The sequence below is a fragment of the Salmo trutta genome, chromosome 23 (assembly GCF_901001165.1).
Source record: "Salmo trutta chromosome 23, fSalTru1.1, whole genome shotgun sequence".
NCBI lineage: Eukaryota > Metazoa > Chordata > Actinopteri > Salmoniformes > Salmonidae > Salmo > Salmo trutta.
The window spans coordinates 27,635,887-27,653,753 of record NC_042979.1 but is presented as its reverse complement, the minus strand read 5'-3'; the positions used below and the strand labels follow the sequence as shown (position 1 = coordinate 27,653,753).

Sequence of the window (17,867 nt, the reverse complement as noted above, 5' to 3'; positions counted from 1 at the left end):
TGGGAACTCTAGCCCCTCAGGAAGTATTTTTAATCATTATTTGAAAATTTCAGATTTTGGTCAAAAAAGTTACAGAGTGCCCACTTTTCATTTCGCTCAGGAGACTAAGTCCAAACGTGCACCTGGTTTTATTTTGGGTTACCAGGTCTAAATTTTAAAAATGGTTTTAAATACTTTTAAAGGCCATAACCACCTTCTTCATCACCATGGGAGCACCCCACGTTGATCCCAAGTCAGTGGGATAAAGAATTAGTGTTTTATGGATGTTTTAAAGTACGGTGGGGACGTGTCCGTATTACAGGCACCTGGTTTTATTTTGGGTTACCAGGTCTAAATTTTAAAAACGGTTTTAAATACTTTTAAACGGTATAGGGACCTACATACCCACCCTGAGAGCACCCTACTACGGGCCCAAGTCAATGGGGGCAAGCCTGGCTGATTTATGGAAGTTTTTAAAAAATCTCAGAAAAATGGCTAAGTCCAAAATTCTCAGAAATTGCACTATGTTTTTTTGGGTTACCAGGTCCATTTTTTTAAAACGGTTTTAAATACTTTTAAAGGCCATAACCACCTCCTTCATCACCATGGGAGCACCCCACGTTGATCCCAAGTCAGTGGGATAAAGAATGAGTGTTTTATGGATGTTTTAAAGTACGGTGGGGACGTGTCCGTAGGATATGCACCTGGTTTTATTTTGGGTTACCAGGTCTAAATTTTAAAAACGGTTTTAAATACTTTTAAAGGGTATAGGGACCTACATACCCACCCTGAGAGCACCCTACTACGGGCCCAAGTCAATGGGGGCCGGCCTGCCTGATTTATGGAAGTTTTACATTTTTCTCAGAAAAATGGCTAAGTCCAAAATTCTCAGGAAATCGGCTATGTTTCACCTCTCAGAAATTGCACTATGTTTTATTTTTGGGTTACCAGGTCCATTTTTTTAAAAACGGTTTTAAATACTTTTAAAGGCCATCACCACCCCCAGGACCCCTGTTTCAGCACCCCACTGCTGTCCCATGTCAGTGGGATAAAGAATGAGTGTTTTATGGACGTTTTCAGGTTTGGTGGGGACGTGTCCGTAGGCACCTGGTTTTATTTTGGGTTACCAGGGGTGAAATTTGAAAAACGGTTTTAAATACTTATAAAGGGTATAGGGACCTTCATACCCACCCTTAGAGCACCATCCTGCGGCCTCAACTCAATGAGGTACAGCAAGAGGGAATTATATAGCTTTTCAAAAAATCTTCAGAAAAATGACTATGTTTTCCTTCTCAGAAATTGCACTATGTTTTGGTGGGGACGTGTCCGTCGCTTTTGGGTTACCAGGTCTAAATTTAAAAAAAGGTTTTAAATACTTTTAAAGGCCATCACCACCCCCAGGACACCTGTTTCAGCACCCCACTGCTGTCCCATGTCAGTGGGATAAAGAATGAGTGTTTTATGGATGTTTGAAGGTTTGGTGGGGACGTGTCCGTAGCATATATGCACCTGGTTTTATTTTGGGTTACCAGGTCTAAATTTTAAAAACGGTTTTAAATACTTTTAAAGGGTATAGGGACCTACATACCCACCCTGAGAGCACCCTACTACGGGCCCAAGTCAAATGACACACACACAAAGACATGGGTGAGTTTCAAATAAATAGTCTTTATTTATCAGTGAATCATGGGTTGATTTGTCCCTCAATTAGTGTCCGCGCTCGGCTGGCGTTACGAGGCAAATTATGGTACCGGTAGTACCGAGCCTGGGTTTCCAGAGAATGACACATATGGTCAGCCACAGTCCCCCTGTCTGTAACCGAGCCTTGATTAAAGTTCAATGTACCAATGCTTCGTCGAATTGTACCGTAGGTGACTTTACTTCCAATGCCAAATTCTTCAAATACCTGGCACACATACTCACAGAGATTGCCGTACGGTTGACCGCAGGACGTGAAAAAGAAGAGTGTTGTGTCTGAGGTCATTCCACTCAGACTAGGCCTGATCTGATGGAATCGTTTAAGCCAAGTGTATTCCTGCCCAGATAGAACAATTCTGCACTCACCGAAGGTATAGTTCGTTTTGTGGCTGGAAATAGACATCTGATAACCCCCACTTTCCGGGGTTACTTCATTAAATTCCCTCTCACTGAAGATGGTGACTGGGGATCGTCTAGTGCCATTAAAGATGGCCAACCGGCTGGACATGAGAGCCGCAAACCTACGTCTATCAGCGCAGGTGGCTCGGACCTCCAGCCTACTGAGAACCGAAGGAATAGCTTGATTGCTTAGCTCAACAAATCGGCTTAACTGGGCAGCGCTGAGCACCTCGTCCCTGCAGCGTTTGCGGAATTTTGCCCTGTGTGTTGCCTGGCTCTGCCGCGAATCCCTGTCCATCTTTGCCAAGCAGAGTAACAACTTCCGAATTTTACTGACTCTAGCCTGCAGACCTCCTGGCCGGAACTGAATAAGATAGTTCAAGAAACTTCTAACATCGGATCGGTATATTTTTAACGTGGATGGTGCCAAACAACGGTCTTCACATTGACCGTACCACTCAGACGCACGTCTGTAGTTATCCAGAGAACACAGTCCTTCATCGGCCTTGCCCTCTGACATATAGCGGAGGAATTGCCGTATTCGGGATACACTGGTACGACAATTGTCAATTCGTTTAACTGAAGGGTTTCTACCCATAGCAAAGTGTTCATATTCAGTCAAAATTACATTTCTCCAACCTTCAATTCCGGACTCCACACCGCCGCGTTCATCGCTCTCGCTCTCCGTGGTAGTCGCCTCCGCGCAGCCTTGCTCCCTCGGTTCCGAGCATGGTTCACCACCGATCTGACTGGTTGACTGCACCGGCGCAGTCGCCACCGCCTGCGTACTCTCGTCCAACAGCTGCTGATCCACGGACAACTTGCTTCCCAGCCGCGGTGCAACATCGTTGTTAGGCTGCGTACAAATCCAGGATTCGGGCCGCTGTATCTTGGCTGAAAGCCGGCAAGATTGCATAGCACTCTTCCATTTAAAAGTACCAGGCTTAAGTGCATGGACAGACTTGAAATGTCGGTCTATCCGTGCGATATTCAGCTTGGAACAAAGCCCACAGTCACGTCTTAGTCTGCCGCTCATAGCTTCTCTCTCCTGCCTTCCCGAGTGCGTGTGTGTCTCTCTTTGTGTGCTCCACCAAACAAATGCCTAACCCTAACTATAACCTTAGCAAGCAGTTGCTTAACAACAGATAGTTTGTTGATGTATGACATCAATGCTCTACAGATGCTCTACAGATGGAAAATATGGACTATCCAAATAAAGTGTGACCCACTGTGCTAGCTTTCTTTCTCTTTTTGGTCTCTCCATCAGACTGTCAGATTCTTTAGTCCTAGTCCTGTCATACTACAGAAAGAGACCAATGTAAAGGATATGATTTATCTTCTGAGACGATGTAAGAAATTGATTCAACAAAGATAGTAGTATACAGACATCACTGCGTCTGTTTCAAACATCTCGCATAAGCTTTATGGTTTGTTTAATGAATCTTTTATGATGCAGTGTTTTACATCAAGTCATACCGTTTTTGGTATCTCCTTATTTGACCAATGACAGGAGAGGAAATACCCCTTATGACCCATGGTGCATGATAATGACAGCTTGGTACCGAGGTCGTGTCAAAGGCCTTGTGTTTTCACTGCTGATAATTGTATTGTTTTGGTGATGAAAGTCATGAGCTGGAACTCCGTTGGTCAGATGTATTTGTTTTCACACTCTTTACTTCAAACATCTGGATTTCTCTGGCTGCCTGCTGTTGGGTTAACCCTTTGACCATGTCCTTGAGGTCAATGAGAACAGTATTCTTTCATTACAAGTGTTTATGTGAAACATGAAGTCGCCAGAGAAATTTATCTGCCTGCTAATGTAGATACAGGACAAACATTTGTATTTGTTTTTCTGCATTGAAAACAATATTGTTGAAAATGTGTTGAATACATCTTGAATAGTTACTATGTTATTACTTTGGTAATCAGACTGTAAATATCCTGTGCATTAACCGAGAATTGTCCATGACAAATTTCTAAACTATTATCTAGTGTTGTTGTTACTGCGTAATTTCATGTAACAACAATCAGCATTTGAAATCCGTTGTAAATACTTACAGTGGCAAGAAAAAGTATATGACCCCTTTGGAATTACCTGGATTTCTGCATATATTTTACATACAATTTGATCTGATCTTCATCTAAGTCACAACAATAGACAAGCACAGTGTGCTTAAACTAATAACCCACAAATTATTGTATTTGTATTGTCTTTATTGAATACATCATTTAAACATTCACAGTGTAGGTTGGAAAAAGTATTTGAACCCCTAGGCTAATGACTTCTCCAAAAGCTAATTGTAGTCAGGAGTCAACTAACCTGGAGTGGAATCAATGAGACGAGATTGGAGATTTTGGTCAGAGCTGCCCTGCCCCATAAAAAACAACATTTGAGTTTGCTATTCACAAGAAGCATTGCCTGATGTGAACCATGCCTCGAACAAAAGAGTTCTCAGAAGACCTAAGATTAAGCATTGTTGACTTGCATAAAGCTGGAAAGGGTTACAGAAGAATCTCTAAAAGTCAGTCCACGGTAAGACAAATTGTCTGTTAATGGAGAAATTTTAGCGCTGTTGCTACACTCCATAGGATTGGCCGTCCTGCAAACATGACTGCAAGAACACAGCGCAGAATCCTCAATGAGGTTAAGAAGAATCCTAGAGTGTCAGTTAAAGACCTACAGAAGTTGAAGTTCTCAAAAGAGCACCTTGATGCTCCACAGTGCTACTAGCAAAATATTATGTGGACAGATGAAACTAAAGTTGTGTTGTTTGGAAGGAACACACAACACTATGTGTGGAGAAAAAAGGCACAGCACACCTGTCACGACTTCCGCCGAAGTCGGCTCCTCTCCTTGTTCGGACGGCGTTCGGCGGTCGACGTCACCGGCTTTCTAGCCATCGCTGCTCCATTTTTCATGTATCCATTTGTTTTGTCTTGTTCCCTGCACACCTGGTTTTCATTCCCCAATCAATTCATATGTATTTATTTCTCTATTCCCCATCATGTCTTTGTGTAGGATTGTTTGTGTTACGTGTATTTTGATATTGTGGATATTGTTACGCGCATTACTTTTTGTCTATGTTCCATGTTTTGGGCATTTTTATGTTATTTTTGTGCTGCCATTTTGACCGGAATAAAAAGTGTGCCTGTTCACTACACTCTGCACTCCTGCACCTGACTTCGCCTCCGATACACACTCCTAACAACACCAAAATCAAAACCTAATCCCAACTGTAAACTATGGTGGAGGGAGCAGCATGGTTTGGGGCTTCTATGCTGCCTCAGGGCCTGGACAGCTTGCTATCATCGACGGAAATATGAATTCCCAAGTTTATCAGGACATTTTGCAAGAGAATGTAACGCTATCTGTCCACCAATTGAAGCTCAACAGAAGTTAGGTGATGCAACAGGACAACAACCCAAAAGACAGAGAGAGAGAGAGAGAGAGAGAGAGAGAGAGAGGGAGGTCATGTGTAGATGAGCTCCCACATTTTTCAGCATGTTTTTAATAATAGATAGATGTTGAGTTAGACAAACTTAGATTTTTGGGGAGGGATATATACAGGATGCTACCCTAAACAACATAACCTTCACTCCAAATCGAAACTCCAAACCTACTACCTGATTTTTGGATGGAATTACTTGGAATGCTTCCTACTCTCAAGGATTATTATTCCCAAACTATATATCTAATGCTCTGGCAAACAAGCAGAGACCTGAGTGAGTAATGCTTAGTCTGAAGCAATTTTTGTACTTAAAAAAAAACATTTTCTACTTTCAAAAGCCAATTACAATGATATATTTGACTTAATAAGGACTGAACGCTCAGGCTACCAACCTTTGCTAGGACAAAGAGTTACAACTTCAATTAGCACACCTTGTGAAGCGAGAGGTGTCGAAGCCTTTGAGCCCAACAAATGGCAGGCTACCCCACCCAGATCCAGAGGTCTTCAAGCCCCCTCCTGCTGTTCAAAGACCGTCCACTGGCATTTTCTACATGAAATCTGACTCCATAAATAAAAGCTTCACCCAAGTGGGTGACACCTACTCCCGTTGCCTGCTGCACTGCTGCTTGGATTCCACCTGGCGATCTGTTCCCCGTCTGCCCTGGCCTGTCTCCCCCTGTCTGGTACAGGTACCCCCCCCCCTCTCTCTGGATCAATTGAAAGTGTGGGCTCACAGCTCCAATGCAGATGTGTTGGTCATTACTGAGACGTGGTTAAGGAAGAGTGTTTTGAATATTGATGTTAACCTATCTGGTTATAACCTTTTTCGGCAAGACAAATCTCCCAAAGGTGGGGGAGTGGCAATCTTTACCAAGGATCACCTTCAGTGCTCAGTTGTCTCCAACAAGTCTGTCCCCAAACAATTTGATTTGCTGGTTTTAAGTATTAAACTTTCAAATATCTCTTTGTTGACTGTTGCTGGGTGCTATTGTCCTCCAACAGCACCGGCCTGTACCCTACCTGCCCTAAGCTCTGTCCTGGCCCCTTACACCATGTAATGCGATGCGTACTGGCGGCAGAGAAGTCAGGCGCAGGAGAGCGAAAACTGATTTACAATGGTTGTGTTTAATAAACATAAACCACCGTCAACAGAACAATACAATAAATGGGTCACACAAAACCCGGTAAATACCAGCATACCGTGCACAAGCACTACAACAAACAATTACGGACAAGGACATGGGGGGAACAGAGGGTTAAATACACAACATGTAATTGATGGAATTGGAACCAGGTGTGATGGAGGACAAGACAAAACTAATGGAAAATGAAAAGTGGATCGGCGATGGCTAGAAGGTCGGTGACGTCGACCGCCGAACGCCGCCCGAACAAGGAGAAGGACCAACTTCGGCGGAAATCGTGACACACCAAGTCTAAATTTGTCCTGCTAGGTGACCTAAAGTGGGACATGCTTAAACCACCTGACCAAGTCCCAAAGCAATGGGACTCCCTAAATCTTTCTCAGATTATTACCAATCCCACAAGGTATGACTCCAAACATCCAGAAAAGGCGGCTTTTCTTGATGTTATCCTCACAAATAATCCTGATAGGTATCAGTCTGGTGTTTTCTGTAATAACCGTAGTGATCACTGTTTTACAGCCTGAGTTCATAATGTCTGCTCAGTGAAACGACCTGTCCGGATTTGTCATAGATGCTTGCTAAAAAACTTTAATGAGCAAGCCTGAGTCGAGGTGCTAGAGGAGCTCCTGAAACTTAATCCCAAAAAAACATCTGGGTCAGATGGTTTAGACCCTTTCTTCTTTAAGATTGCTGTTCCTATCATCGCAAAGCCTATCTCCGACCTTTTTAACCTGTCTCTCCTTTCTAGGGAGGTTCCCATTGATTGGAAGGCAGCCATGGTTAGTCCTTTATTTAAAGGGGGAGATCAAGCTGATCCTAACTGTTATAGGCCTATTTATATTTTGCCCTGTTTATCAAAAGTGTTGGAAAAACTTGTCAATAATCAACTGACTGTCTTTCTTGATGTCTATAGTATTCTCTCTGGTATGCAATCTGGTTTCCGCTCAGGTTATGGATGTGTCACTGCAACCTTAAAGGTCCTCAATGATGTCACCATTGCCCTTGATTCTAAGCAATGTTGTGCTGCTATTTTTATTGACTTGGCCAAAGTTTTTGATTCGGTAGACCATTCCATTCTTGTGGGCCGGCTAAGGAGTAGTAGTGTCTCTGAGTGGTCTTTGGCCTGGTTTGCTAACTACCTCTCTCAAAGAGTGCAGTGTATCAAGTCAGAAAATCTGCTGTCTCAGCCACTGCCTGTCACCAAGGGAGTACCCCAAGGCTCAATCCTAGGCCCCACACTCTTCTTAATTTACATCAACAACATAGCTCATGCAGTAGGAAGCTCTCTCATCCATTTATATGCAGATGATACAGTCTAATACTCAGCTGGCCCCTCCCCAGATTTTGTGTTAAATGCTCTACAACAAAGCTTTCTTAGTTTCCAACAAGCTTTCTCTACCCTTAACCTTGTTCTGAACAGCTCCAAACAAAGATCATATGGTTTGGTAAGAAAATGCCCCTCTCCCCACAGGTGTGATCACTACCTCTGAGGGTTTAGAGCTTGAGGCAGTCACCTCATACAAGTACTTGGGAGTATGGCTAGACGGTACACTGTCCTCTCAGCCCATATCAAAGCTGAAGACTAAAGTTAAATCTAGACTTGGTTTCCTCTATTGTAATCGCTCCTCTTTCACCCCAGCTGCCAAACTAACCCTGATTCAGGTGACCATCCTACCCATGCTAGATTACGGAGACATCATTTATAGATCAACAGGTAAGGGTGCTCTCGAGCGGCTAGATGTTCTTTACCATTCGGTCATCAGATTTGCCACCAATGCTCCTTATAGGACACATCACTGCACTCTATACTCCTCTGTAAACTGGTCATCTCTGTATACCCGTCGCAAGACCCACTGGTTGATGCTTATTAATAATACCCTCTTAGGCCTCACTCCCCCCTATCTGAGATATCTACTGCAGCCCTCATCCTCCACATACAACACCCATTCTCCCAGTCACATTCTTTTAAAGGTCCCCAAAGCACACACATCCCTGAGTCACTCGTCTTTTCAGTTCGCTGCAGCTAGCGACTGGAACGAGCTGCAACAAACACTCAAACTGGACAGTTTTATCTCAATCTCTTCATTCAAAGACTCAATCATGGACACTCTTACTGACAGTTGTGGCTGCTTTGCGTGATGTATTGTTGTCTCTACCTTCTTTCCCTTTGTGCTGTTGTCTGTGCCCAATAATGTTTGTACCATGTTTTGTGCTGCTACCATGTTGTTTTGCTACCATGTTGTTGTCATGGTGTGTTGCTACCATGCTGTGTTGTCATGTGTTGCTGCCTTGCTATGTTGTTGTCTTAGTGTCATAATCGTCGTACTGAGTGGACCAAAACACAGCAGGTATATGTATGCTCATCTTCTTTTATTGAAGAAAACCAAAACAAAAACACTTATACTAAACAAATGACGAAAAACAGTCCTGTAAGGTTCACTGACAATACACGGAGACAACTACCCACAAAACCCATGGAAAAACACCCCTACTAAATAGGACCTTCAATTAGAGGCAACGAGGAACAGCTGCCTCCAATTGAAGGTCAACCCAAGAAACTTAAACATAGAAATAGACACACTAGAACAAACATAGAAATATACTAACATAGAACATAAACCAAAAATCCCGAAACACATAAAACAAACACCCCCTGCCACGCCCTGACCAAACTACAATAACAAATAACCCCCTTTACTGGTCAGGACATGACACTTAGGTCTCTCTTTATGTAGGGTTGTGTTGTCTCTTCTTGTGATGTGTGTTTTGTCCTATATTTATATGTTATTTATTTTTAATCCCAGCCCGTCCCCGCAGGTCTTTTGCGTTTTGGTAGGCCGTCATTGTAAATAAGAATTTGTTCTTAACTGACTTGCCTAGTTTAATACAGGTTAAATCAAATAAATAAATAAAGACAGAAGTAAATCAACAACAGAATGGATTGAACAGAAGAAAATACGTCTTCTGGAGTTGCCCAGTCAGTCCTTACCTCAACCCGATTGAGATGCTGTGGCATGACCTCAAGAAACCGGTTCACACCAGACATCCTAAGAATATTGTGGACCTGAAACAGTTTTGTAAAGAGGAATGGTCCAATATTCCTCCTGACTGTTGTGCAGGTCTGATCCACAACTACAGAAAACATTTGGTTGAGGTTATTGCTGCCAAAGGAGGGTCAACCAGTTATTAAATTCAAGTATTCACATACTTTTTCCAACCTGCACTGTGAATTTTTACACGGTGTGTTCACTAAAGACATGAAAAATTATAATTGTTTGTGTGTTATTAGTTTAAGCAGACTGTGTTTGTCTATTGTTGTGGCTTAGATGAAGATCAGATAACATTTTATGACCAATTTATGCAGTAATCCAGGTAATTCTAAAGTGTTCACAAACTTTTTCTTCCCGCTGTATCTGTGCAATTTAATGTAAACCATAACCAAATACCTGAAGGTGTACATCCCTCTCCTAACTCCCTTGTCCTCTCTAATACCATGATCTACCCGCTAATCCAGCTCAAGCCTCCTTTTGACTGTGACAGGGAGTTGTTAGGCCCCGCATCTTGAATGGACATCCATGTTTGACTTCAGCAGGATGTACTGTATCTGTAAGGTTTACTTATGACTCAGACACAAGAACACCTGTGTTGTTTTAAAGAGACTATTGCTTTTTTTTATTACAGTCTTAACATCCGTTTGGCAGATTTAGCTAGTGAATGTGTCTGGGCACTAGCCTGTTTCAACCTTTTGTCCTACAGTAGGCCCTTGTATCACACCTTTACTTTATATACATCATGTGTTTCTAAATCCATTTTTGAGGGACCCCCACAGTGTGCACATTTTTGTTTTAGCCCAACACTTACACATCAACTTATCAAGTGCTTGGTGACATACTACGAGGGTCCTGACTGTTGTGAAGTCAACCTTTTGGTTACATTACCTATAGTGATGACTTGCAAGTTGGAGGTGGCTTACTTACAAACAAGACACGCTAACCTTCAGAGAGGTCACGGCATAGGTGTCAAACACATGTGAAGCATTCACCTCCGTTCAGTAAAAACACATGTGAAGCATTCACCTCCGTTCAGTAAAAACACATGTGAAGCATTCACCTCCGTTCAGTAAAAACACATGTGAAGCATTCACCTCCGTTCAGTAAAAAGAGACAACAGGGTAACCCTCGCACCTCACCACCAAATAAACATCCCATGTCTACAGGGACTGTCCCCCCCTCTAGGGCGCTCCAACAGACTGTCTCCTCATTTTGCTCAGGCAGCCAAGGGAGATATCATTTATGTGACTTCACAAGCCATTCATTAGTGTTTGTTTATGATATGTAAATATTTATAACGGCCCAATGTCAAATGATCACCTCTTCTGGAATGCTAGCCAAATCCCGAATAGACACAAAGGAAAAGAACATCATGAGCCCCATGTCCCTGTGTTTTTCTACAGTTGGTATTGAGCAAAACTAAGATTAAATGTGTCCGCGTCCTCTGTGGTCTTGGGTTAAGCTTCCGTTTCCATTGTTGTGATTGTGTTTAGATACACAATCCACTTCCAGAGAAGAGGGTCGTTGGGAGCAGAGAGAAGCAATGTGTCTGATTTAACTCTGTTTGTGCTTACATAGTGACAGTGTGTTTATGAAAGCTCCATTAAATGACTAAGGATGAAGTCATCCCCAAAGACTTGAAATACTTTTATTTTTGAGAGAGAAGTCTGAGTAAATGGTAGCACTTAAAAAGGCTAATGTTATAGTGTGTGTTTACAGTACATGAATGCTTTATGTATATGTTTTAGGGTTAAGATAAAAACAGTGAGCACGAGTGTGTGTGTAAATGTTTACATTTGTCACCAGACTGCACGAACTAGGGTAACTGTTTGTGATGAGCAGGAAGTGACATGTTGGAAATCTTGATTGCTACAACATTACTCCTATGGCCTATTCCTTATGTGGATGGTAGGAGTTGGATAGGTGTTAAAGATGATTGATGACCCCTCTCTATTGTGGTGCCCTCTACAGTGTGAAGGAAGTTGTGCAAAACATAGTGGTGCGTTTGGGATCATTTGAATTGTACATAAATCACAAGAACCGATGCATGTCTACTTGATAAGATGTTCTTTGTAATGCCTCAATTTGAAATTGAACTCTATAGGTACAGTATGAGTTCACTGAGAACTGACTTATTTCAATGAGTATATATATATATATATATATCTCTTTCCATACCTCTCACCCATACATGGTTATGGAAAATGTGTTAATGCCACCCAGGTGTAAATGGCTCAGTTTTATTAGATTTGGAACCAGACAGGGGTTTGAAGCTTGACTGGATGTAAGCTTCGGTCTGTGTCTATGGAAATAACGTCAACCTGTCTTCATATAGTCCCTTGTATCTCAGTTGGTAGAGCATGACACTTGCAGTGCCACCGTCTTGGGTTCAATTCCTGGGACCACCAGTATGTAAAATGTATGCACGCATGACTAAGTCGTTTTGGATAAAAGCGTGTGCTAAATGGCATAAACTGTATAATATCTAAATAGAGAATCCAAGTTTATGACAATGGATATTAAAGACCTATGAAGATGTGTTTTTTTTCTGTCTGTGCATCAGTCAGTTATCATTAGCAGGTTGAGGGGCCAAGTATTTGTTCAGGCTATGTCATAATCAATTACAACAGCATTTACGACCTACAAGGTGTAGATTAAAGAACTGAATCGCAATCTTTTGAGGTAATACGATCATCAGATGAACCTGAGGGAAACTGAGGGGAAAATAAATCAGTTAGAAAATATATTTTCGACAAGAAACAGAAATGATATCTCCAGGGATGTGTTCCACTCCCAGCTATGTTATATTAATGATGGAGAGGAAGTGTACAATATAAAACAAAGTGTTGAATTTGGCTCCTCTTGGAAATCAATGGGGCATTTGCGCTTGGCTTGGCTTCCACACAGAGCACAGTTAGTCTGTTTAGGTGATATGCGCTCAGTTGAGCTGTAATTGCGTAATTGAGACCAGTGAAGCGATTACAAACAGGTGGCAGAGACCAGAACCAAGGGTAGCATTTGTTTGGAACCCTCTATCAACAAGCATGTCAATTTGAGACAGCTGTTTTTAACCATATAAAAAAAGTTAATCATTGTACATTCAGCATTACTGTACAAGAGCAGAAAATAGCCTAAATTATAATTACAGTATAGACCTATAAGAGTGGATAATGATGAGAGGTGTCCACTCAATGCAAGAGTAAAAGTATTTCATCCTCCTTTTCCCTTCTGCCTCCCTTCTGAGGGATTCATAAACATATGGTATAAATGAACAAAGGCGACCCCCCTAAGGCTAAGTCTACAGTTAAAATACTATACTGTCCTTATGGCATGTGATCTCATCAGCATTTACATGCCTGCTAACTGTGTCCATCGAATGTGGACTATTACAGTATATGGGGTTTGCAGGGTTGTATTTTACAGCTCAAATCACCGACACAAAACACCACTCATGTTCCCATAAAATCTGCTTATTCCCCATTCCCCGATGCTTCGACACAATGGCAAAAAATGTGTCTGTTTCCTGCCTTTTTCAGCATCTGTTAAACAAATGAAAGTGTATCGCTGTCAGAGATAAAACACATCGGTCAGGACTAGAGCTGATGAGGGGAGAAAATCCCCCATCATTTTGTCCTCTGATAGATTTGGGTTGTTTTATAAGTGGCAGCTACTCACCATATGCTTTTGTCATTATTTGGGACGTGCATAAATGGAATGAGTCATATACAGTTGTCTTGAATGAAAATGTAACTCAATATTCCCAAATACTGAAATGTTGTCAGGTATCAGCCATCCTGCAGTATTTCTGCATTATTTCAACTTTGAAGTTCATTAACTCTTATCTAGTAAGCTACATGCAACTTTGATGAAAGTCCCTTTTACTTTTACTGTGTAACAGAGGTTGTGTATGGAGAAGATGAGCTGTGTGTGTATTATCAGTGGGTGTGTGAATACATGTGCATGCATGTGGGTGTGTCTCCCCCTCGCTCGGTCTCTCTTTCCCTCTGTCTGTCTTTGTGTCTAAGCATTTGTCTGTGTAGGGAGATAAGGAGAGTGAGGGATGGCAGGGAGGCTGGCACCAGTTGACATGGCGCCATTGAATGCCCTGCTTTGGGGCAGTTGGTGGGTCATGTGTAGGGACTCTCTACGGGAGTCTCAACCTATTGAATGGAAGTCCATCATAGATGTGTTGCTTTGTGTCTTTGATATTCATCAGACACGTGAGAGCTGATTCTTTTAGTCCCTTATGTGTTTGATACCAGGTTGAATTTGGATTAACTTGGCTCATTCAGGAGTTCCACTCTACTGCTTTACTGTGACTGTTCTCCCTATTTTTTTCCATCCTCTGTCTTGCTCACTCTAATTTTCTCTCTCACATACAGTCACTCTCTCCCTCTCTTTCACTCTTTGTTATGAGTTGCCAGCAGTCGTGTAAAGTACTTAAGTAAAAATTCTTTAAAGTACTACTTAAGTAGTTTTTTGGGTATCTGTACTTATCTATTTATATTTTTGACTACTTTTACTTTTACTCCACTACATTCCTAAAGAAAAGAATGTAATTTTTACTCCATACATTTTCCCTGATGCCCAAGGGTACTCCTTATATTATGAATGCTTAGCAGGACACGAAACTGGTCCAATTCACACACCTATCAAGACAAAATCCCTGGTCATCCCTTCCGCATCTCATCTGGCAGACTCACTAAACAAAAATTCTTTGTTTGTAAATTATGTCTGAGTGTTGGAGTGTACTTTTGATACTTAACTATATTTTAGCAATTACATTTACTTTTGATACTTAAGTATATTTAAAACCAAATAATTTTATACTTTTACTTAAGTAGTATTTTACTGGGTGACTTTCACTTCTACTTGAGTCATTTTCTATTAACATAACTTTACTTTTACACAAGTATGAATATTGGGTACTTTTTCCACCACCGGTTGCCAGTAAGAACAACAACATACCACTTCAATGCAGCAGCCCAGCTAACTCCAACAGTAAGAAAGAGGGCGGGAGGGACAGAGAAATGAGAGGAGGGAGGGAAAGTGACAGCTATTTAAGGGCTGTAGTTGTGGAATGGGGGTCTGACCAGAATGCTTCTCTCTCAGTTTAAAAGGCCTTTTATCCTCCTCTCTCTTTCTTTCCCACTCTCTCTCTAGCCCGGATCCTCTGTAGGGTCTAGTTGAGGAGAGCAGGCGCCTGAGCGATCAGTGGCAGAGGGGCTTTTCGGAAACAGAAGTGCCATCAGGTTGAACACAAGGAGAGAGGTTCCGGAACAGTCTTGAAAGTGGACATCCTTTCATTCCCCTTTATTGAATGTGCTGGGTTCCAACGAGGCAATTTGTGTGAGCTGGTGCTGAAGGCTCTGGTGGCGTAGCTCTAAACGGTCTGGTCTGCTAAAGGTAAGAATGAGAGATTCATTTCTTTTTTACCTGGATGAAACTGATCTTGGATCTTTGAATGAGTTGTTGCTGTTATTTAGATAATTGATTACTGTGTCCATATTTAGAAATGGGAACTGTTGAGATTTTTTCAGTCTTCTTGACAGTCAATTGAGATTATTGATGACGTGATCAAACACTTACATTTATTGTTTAGTTGTCCCTGATCATTTTGGAGATTAGATTTTTATTTTTTTGTAAACTTTTTTGGTTATTAAGGTCAAACCCTTCAAAGCATACTCAATTCAATTGTCTAATTCAATTTGACATCCAGGTAATTGAATAAAGTGTTTATGAAATATGAAAGAGAATGTGGAATAATGAGTTTATCATACCAAATTAATTCATGAGTTCTTTGAAGCCAATGTACATTTGAAATAAATGGGCAAGAAGCAGGATGAACTCAATAAGAAAACAACACTGTCATAAAACTTATCCAACAACTGTTGCTTCATTGTTCTCCCTCTGCCAGGCTTCGTTCTTTATTTAGCGACAGATGGCTCTCATTGCTCAGCTTTGCTGAGTCGCTAAAGGGAACCAATTATGGTTAATAGGGAACGATATTAACATACTTCATGCATGCTGAAACTTTTGGGTTTACCAGTTTGACCCAAGGCTGGGTCTGTGTGATAGAGATGGAGGATTGGGAGACAGACAGAGCAAGGAGAGCATTAGCTGTGGTTGAATGACTGATGAGTGATAGAACATGTGGAGGAGCCATCCACCTCTTTGGTCACCTGGGGCTAAAGGGCATAGAGCCAAAAATATTTTTCCAATTTTGCCAGACTGTAGATCAGTGAACTGACTGGACAGTGTGCTTTAGAAAAGAGGAAAGTGTGTGTGTGTGTGTGTCTGTGTATATGCGTATTCTTATGTCTGTGAAAGGTGCAGTGGTGTGTGTGTGCATGTCTGTGTGTGAGACATGCAGAAATGTGTGTGTGTGGGTTATTGGGTTATTCAGGAAGTGTCCCCCCCAGGTTTCTGGAAGTCTTTGCAGTCTGATGAATAATCGTTTGTCCGTGGGCGACACAATTATGGTCTTGTTTTATATGAGTTTTCTATTAAGGAGATTACACAGCAGGAGCAGCAGCCGTTGATGCAGCCTTTTCCAGTGTGAGTCATGAGATAAAACAGGCACACTGCATGTCCATTTATTACAAAATCCATTTGCTCCGCTTAATTGAAATCTCACAGCATGCTGTGTGAGTGGTTGATTTTCATAAGGTTTGCACTCTGTGGTCCTGATGGACAGTGCTTTAAGCCTGTGTGTAACTTACACAGTAGCCTCGTGGAGAACCTTCTCTAAACTGGAAGCCTGGGGAAGTCCATGGCACAAAGTCAGCTATAAAAGTGTTGGGAACCCGGTGTAAATCAGTGATGCCTCACAACACGTCAAACCAATCAAATGCCTTGATTGCGCGGAGGTGCTCACCGGATTAGGGTCGTAGGTGCAACAGTGCGTGAGGATGATCGTGAAATCGACCATGCAGCTACAGGTGAACTTTTGTTTGTTTGTTTATTAACCCAGTATTAATTATTACACTCTTCATAGACGTATCATATAGGTCAAAAACACTGTTGCACACGTCCTACACGCTCACATTTGTAATATTTTCAGTTGATCATAGTGACAATTGTATCCTAAATCATTTACATATACACTCTTAGAAAAAAACGGTGCTATCTACAACCTAAAAGGGTTCTTCGGCTGTCCCCATAGGGAACTCTTTAAAGAACCCTTTTTGGTTCCAGGTAGTACCCTTTTTGTTCCATGTAGAACCCTTTTCACATAGGGTTCTACATGGAACCCAAAAGGGTTCTCCTATGGGGACAGTTGAAGAACCCATTTGGAACCCTTTTTTCTAAGAGTGTAGTTAGTTCTTTTCCTTGACAATGAAGTAACTGATAAAGACCATTTTATGTGGCACATACAGTACACAAAGTTTATCCACAAAGTTTATCATTGCAAATATGTAGCATAATGCATGACGTCAGTCCCAGATATTAAAATCGTATTTTGCTTTTATTTAAGGTCAATGTTACAACTACTTCTGGTACAAAGTCACAGATACTTAGAGGTCCTTTGGAAATAACTGGTATATGTTGGCCCAGAGCAATACCAAAGTATTAGATGCAAGAACCTCGAACACCATGTGCGCCTCACAAAAGACCTCATCCAACATCAACATCAAGTCCAGTTTGACATTACACAGAAAGTCAGTAGGACCATTGGAGAGCGGACGGACCTCATGCAGCCATTTGATAAAGACTGTGAGCTGAAGACAGAGTCTGGAAAGCACTCAATCTCAAGTAGATCTGAAGACATCAACCATAGTAAGTGTGCATCTTGATCAGAAGGTGTTTGCTTTGACACCTGGCAGGTTCTACCCAAACTTACAGAACTTAAAATAAACCTGTTGCACAAATTGGACTATGAGGAACTAGTGTTGTGGATCAGGAACCACAAACTGAATACCGTGAGAAGAACAAACTGTCTGCTCTTTGGTAGTGGAGATTTTAGCATGTCAATTTTGGTAGGGCAAACTCCCCAACATTTTCTTAGATGCATGCCAGCAAAGCAACTACACAACACTAAACAATACATTAATTGCAATATAACAGTGACAAACGGTTCCAACAAACTATTAGGGCCTACATAAAGCTGTCCCAACAGCACAGTCCCAACAGCAGTCCCAACACCTTAC

General features: G+C 41.7%; 1 protein-coding gene across 10 annotated transcripts in view; it reads left to right on the top strand.

Annotated features, from left to right (window-relative positions):
* Nucleotides 1-14,806: 14,806 nt before the first annotated feature.
* The window catches only part of tnca (tenascin Ca), a 42,739-nt gene continuing 39,678 nt past the window's right edge, over nt 14,807-17,867 (top strand). For 8 of the 10 annotated variants that reach the window (XM_029709681.1, XM_029709677.1, XM_029709676.1 and 5 more), the window contains exon 1: nt 14,807-15,123. The gene's annotated coding sequence lies outside the window, so the exon portion shown is untranslated. The remainder of the gene's footprint in view (nt 15,124-17,867) is intronic. The other 2 variants (XM_029709683.1, XM_029709682.1) reach the window with 1 other exon arrangement.